A 6,073-nucleotide genomic window follows, 5' to 3' on the forward strand; every position below is an offset into this window, starting at 1 on the left:
TCTTTTTACTCTTATATGATGACGATATTGTATTTTTTGCTAATTCAGCAGCAAAACTGCAAGCGAATATTAATATTTTAGAGGAATATTGTTACATATGGAAACTTAAGGTCAATAAATGCAAAACAAAGATATTGGTTTTTAAGAAAGGGGATAGATTACCTTCAAATCTTCAGTTTCAATCTATCAGGGATCACCATTGGAGGTTGTTAACAAATTTACATATTTAGGTATAGTCTTAAGCTCAGGGGGTTCACTTATATATGCTATCAAAACGTTATCTGGTAAGGCACATAGAGCAATTTTTAAATTAAGAAAATATTTGAACAAATTTACTAATATAACACCTGAACATAAATTGGAACTTTTTGACAAACTCATTAGACATATCCTATTATATGCTTCAGAAGTTTGGGGATTTTCAAAACGATTGTCAATTAAAAGGATACACACCCAATTCATAAAATATGTACTTTCGGTTAAAACAACAACACAAAATAACTTTGTATATGCAGAGACGGGCAGATTATATCTAATGTCGCAATGCATTATAAATATTATTAAGTACTGGCTTAAAGTTTTAAGTATGCCGAATGATTAATATGTAAGAACCATCTATAATGTAATGATAAATGATGTTGTAAAATTTCCAAACTGGGCAGTCCATGTTAAAACAATATTGAGTAATATGGGGTTTATCACGTCTGGCTTGCACAAGATGTTGGTGATATTTCTAGTTTTGTGTCATTTTTGAAGCAAAGAATATGAGACGTTTATTTTCAAAATTTAAACAGCAGATTGTCAGACTCCTCAAGAGCTTTATTTTATAGAAACATTTCTGATTTTGAATTAAAACCCTATCTTAAGTGTGTTAATGTACAGAAATTCAGAATTGCTTTAAGCCAATAAGGATTATCGTCGCATCGGTTAATTATAGAAGTTGGTTGGTGGAATAATACAATTTTAGAACAAAGACTTTGCCCACATTATAGTGTCTTAAAAGACGAAATTCATTTTTCTGTCCGCATCGAAGAGCTCAAGTTTATGAATATTAGGCTACGCATAAGCTTCCCGACATACTTAGCATAATTTTGTCCCAAGTTCCATCTTGCCATGTTGTTTCTGGCCATAAGTAACATTTTAATAAAACGAACGAAGATGACACCAAGTGTTAATATTTGACAATATTTCGACTTTAACTCCGTCAATATGATACGTTTATGTGCTAATTATTGACCCAGTTACAAAAGTGCTACACACATATTTGAGCATAGTATCACAGTTTTGTGGAAACATAACTATGGATTTCCCATTCCAAGCAAGTGTGTCTTTACTTTTAAACAACACATCTCTAAAGAACCTGTCCACAAAAATTTACAGCTTATCAATACTTATGTGAAAATCTACAGAAACAAGCTCAGTAGCAAAAAGTTTAAACATAAACTCGGTTTAATGGCACTGTGTAAACGCCAAAAACATAGAACACAAAAAACAAAAAATCACAAACAAGAATCATGGAAGAACAGAGCAATACTCCACCAACAGCACAGTGCATACATGCTATATATAAAAAAAACTAGGCATGTTTATCAAGGATTGTTAGGTACCGCCTTGGAACGGTCAGTAAAATGTAAATTTACTGGGGGTTTAAATCAAACCTGCATAAGAGGGTTGCTCTTATGTTTACAATCACGATAGCCGTTTGATTTCACCTCATTATTCCAATATTGTGGTCGAATGAGGACCTTTCCAATATATTCTGAGCAAATAAAAGTGAAAATTACTGTCTGTAACAAACTTGGCAATATGTCCCAGAAGTAACCCGAAGTTGCGTGCGCATACAGAATGTATCCTGGCCGTACTATGAGTAAGACAATAGTAATGTATAAAAGAACGGCAACCATGGCTGAGTTCAATTTAACACAATTACAGTTAAACACTGAAACGTTGCACTCCTTGTTTGAGAGAATCTTTAGCTCTGTGATGGTGACTTCTGCAAAGAAAAAAACAGAAAGACATTCAGTTACATTTATAAGTATTTCGAGATCCAACAATACGTTACGGAGTCAGCCTAACATAATGTGATAATTAGGAGACTCAGAAATGTGACAAATGTATATAGTATTTGGAAGTAAACAACTACTTTTATCCAGGCAGACTAATCAAATGTTATTTATGTGTCAACAATGGGGGGACAAGTCCACTAGAACACTTTCAGTTCATTTTTTTTTCAAGATAAATAATAAAATAATAATTCAAATTAATTTATACAAGTTATCATACCCGTTTGTTTTGTCCTGTTCCTGCAAAGAGCAACCAGCACGGTGACCATGACGGGTACGTTTATCACTAAATATTCCACCAGAATAGCCCATCTTTCCTCGTAAACGTTTTTTTGACAGACGGACAAGAATACGTCAAAGTGCTGACTTCCTTACGTTCCAAGCGTCACAAGCGAATGTTGTGCAACTGGAAGTGGGCTATTGTGCGACACAATCTTGATTACGGAAAAACTTCCTGTGATGATGCAACCAAGTGTGCCTGCGTATGCTAGACACGTAGACATCGACCATTTAAAGTTCTGAACAAAAACATTATGCACGATAAACACGAGCACCACCCCGTTTGCAAACGCCGCCCTCATCGAGTAATCTAAGCACGAGCCGACGCTCGGGGGCCCCTGTTTTACGCGTCTTATCATGTAATTTTCGGCAATTGTCAACATGTACACGCTCGCGATCAGATGCAAATATCCTGAGAGCACCATTGCGAACAGCGTCGTGGTATTTCGGCAGTATTTCCGGCGTATTAAGACTAGATGACCGATACTGATGGCACCGGCCACGAGGGCCGTGAATATCAAGCCGCTCTGAAGGAGCTGAAATATGAACATCACACGACTAAGGTCGTCAGTCTGCTGAGATGCATGAAGGGTGGTGCTCTGACCCATGTATACTGTCTGTAATGAAATAACCAACGTACTTTATAGATTTGCAACGTATGGTCCAGTTTAAACTCAAATAATAACCAAGCACCAAAGAAACTGAAATTACACATTTATATCGAAACAGTTTGTATCTATCAGTTATTAAAGTGTGTGTGTTAAACTTACCAACCGCTCGTGAGTGTTTATATCCGTTCATATTATTAACACAATAAACGACTGAAAGATAACAGCAGATTTAATGTTTACAACGGCATAATTATAAACGTTCAAAAACTATTTTCAATACTTAGTTAAGCACACTGGTATTTGAATGTAAACATCAATGCAATTTGAGTGTTATTGAAAGAGTTGGAAATAAGATACCTTTAACGGTAACCCAAGCTTTTTAAAGCGAATTTATTTGCGATGCAATTAGGATACCAGTTGTATATATGATTATCCGGATAGAATATAACACTTTTTAAACACAATTTACAGATCAAAAAAGAACCAAATGAATAGATTTTTTTCGTTAACGTAGACTTTGATAACGTGGAAAAGTTTTTGTTGATTTTAGCAAGGCAGGACAAGGTCTGCACGAACGTAAGTCGTATCAAAACCAAACGTAGCAAAAAACTTTTCCGGCTTTCTGATTTGGGGTGGTTGTTAAAGCATGTAAGTTTCAAATAGATAAACCGACAAACAACTTGATTAAGTGCAATTATACAATTTATGTTTTTATTTCTTAAATATCAGCGAGCTGCGCCACAGGATGGGGTAAAATGATAACAATATTATTATTTATTTGGCATTGTTACGTTATACATTCATTTACTTTCTCTAATAGCTTCAACAAGATAATGCAACAAACAGATTTATTACTTTCAGTCATGCAATTCATAAATTAATCAATCTCAGCGCTCTGCTCCTCGCGGTCGTGAAAAAAAGATATTTGGAAAATTATTTCATTATCATTTTTTATATCCGTAAAACATCATAGAATGATAAATATGGAGAAAATGAAAAATATATCTAAATATATCAATTCCATATAAGGGCCCAGTAGAGGTCTAGGAAGTTTTATCAACAAAGTGCATAACCAAGTGAAAGACCTTGGCTTCAAACCATATGAGACGTAGAATTCTTGTGTTGTACCTGTCGTTGATTTATGTAGCTCAGTCTCGGGATTCAAGCAGTTGCAACCCTCAGACAAAGATACATACAACAATTGCGCAATGAGATACGACCTTCGTGTACATAGATTCGCCCCGCGCTTACTAGCGACACAGGACGGAACCCTACCCGTTACCACCGATGGATCAACATGCTATGCCACTGTAACAGACTCGTGCTTAAGGACAGAGACAGACTGTGTGCCCAGATGTTTGAAATGGACTATTACAGGTTTTCTTGTAATTGCTAAAGCGAGGTAAATGAGATTATGACACACATATGGCTAACACCTGGTGATCTCTCGAATTTACAACATCTTGTGCGGAACCATTGCATACACATTTGGTCAAGGTTAAATCTATTCCGAAATTAAGAACGTAGACAATGTTCAAGCAGATAGAACTTTGGCACAGTTATGCACTGTTATATTATATTTTAGAATCGAAACTGGGCAGTATCTATTTAAACCTGAAGATACGTACGTTTACCCTTTTAACTGCCGTTTAATTACTTTCTACAAAGGAAGCCTGGAAGTCTTTCCAGTTGCGGTCGCAGGTAACCAGTGGTCCTGCGGACGCAGACGTAAGATTGTTCTTTTCCATTGGATGTTCATATTTGACCTTTATTCCCGCGGTTGCAGGTGTCCAATACAGTACACTTAAACAGTGGAAGTCGAAGGCGTACGTGTGTCCTGCAGCTCGAGGTGTTAAATATCCCTTTTTCAATGGAGGCGATAGATGACCTCTAGCCCTATGGTTCTACACGTCATACTATAATTTTCAAATGTCCGCAGACGACTAATGGCTCTGTGGTTTGAGGCGTCGATCCAAGCATTTCCTGTTGATGACACAGCGGACCAATGGCCCTACTGTTGTATATGCAAATAACTCTTTTCTAGTGGAGGCCATAGGAGACCAATAGCCCTTCGAATCCTTGCGTCGATCCATCCTTTCCCAGTTCCGGTAAAAGGTGACCGGTGGCCCGGAAAATTCAGGTGCACAATTGCAATTTTCTAGTTGGTGTTGCAGGTGACCAACAGCTTTGCAATTGTGGGCGTAAAAAACTTTTCCGCAGGTGAATATGAGCATACATTTCGTGACGGCAAACGACCATTTTCCAATTGAGGCCAAATGTGACCAGTGGCATTGCTTTTAGCGGTGTGGATCTACCATTTCTCAGTTGAGGTCACAGGTGACCAGTGCGTCAAAAAAAACTTTACTGCTAACCCTAACCCTTAGGTTAGAGGTGGCGAACATACAATGTCAAGATGAGATCGCAGCTGACCAGTGGCCCCTCAGCTGAAGTCTTCGATCAATCATTTTCCAAAGGAGGCCACAGGTGACCTATGGCCCTGCTGCTCATGGCGGCGAACAACATTTTTTCCAGTGGATGCTGCTGGTGACCAGTGTCCTTGATGTTCTTGATATGATATGCAGGCATCAAACACCCCTTTTGCAGTGGACAGTACAGGTGACTTATGGTCCTTCGGTTTGAGGTTGCGAATAACCAATTTTTAAGTTTAGGATGCAGATGACCAGTGGCCCAGCTAAAGCAGGCTTCATATAATATTTTCAAGTGGACGCCGCTGGTGACCTATTGTCCTACAGAAGGAGGCGGCAAACAGCTCATTTCAAGTGCAGGCCGCAGGTGACCCATATCCTTGCGGTTTCAGCCGTCCAATTACCCTTTTTCAGAGGAGGTCGTAGGTGACCTTTTTACCCTGCGGTTACACGTGTCTAACCTTTTCCGGTGGAGTCCGTAAGTGATCTATATCCCTGCGTTTCGATGCGGCGAACAACTTTTTCCAGTGGAGGGCGCAGGTGAACATGTTGCGCTGCTGTTCTGGGCGTCGTTTTTCCCGTTTTTAGTTTAAGTCGTACGTGACCAGTGGCCATGCGATTGCATGCCTACGAATGCCCATTTTCAGTAGAGGCCACAGTAAAACTATAACCCTGCAGCTGCAGGCATCAAAAT

The 6,073-nt window shown here is 38.5% G+C and overlaps 1 long non-coding RNA gene across 1 annotated transcript; it reads right to left on the minus strand.

The window, feature by feature from the left end:
• Positions 1-1,206: 1,206 nt before the first annotated feature.
• LOC128208092 (uncharacterized) lies at positions 1,207-3,300 on the minus strand. Its single transcript, XR_008256838.1, has 3 exons — positions 3,113-3,300; positions 2,284-2,878; positions 1,207-1,993 (listed from the first exon to the last, which is right to left on the minus strand). It is a non-coding gene; the product is annotated as an uncharacterized LOC128208092 (long non-coding RNA).
• Positions 3,301-6,073: the final 2,773 nt, after the last annotated feature.

The sequence above is a fragment of the Mya arenaria genome, chromosome 11 (assembly GCF_026914265.1).
Source record: "Mya arenaria isolate MELC-2E11 chromosome 11, ASM2691426v1".
Taxonomy (NCBI): Eukaryota; Metazoa; Mollusca; class Bivalvia; order Myida; family Myidae; genus Mya; species Mya arenaria.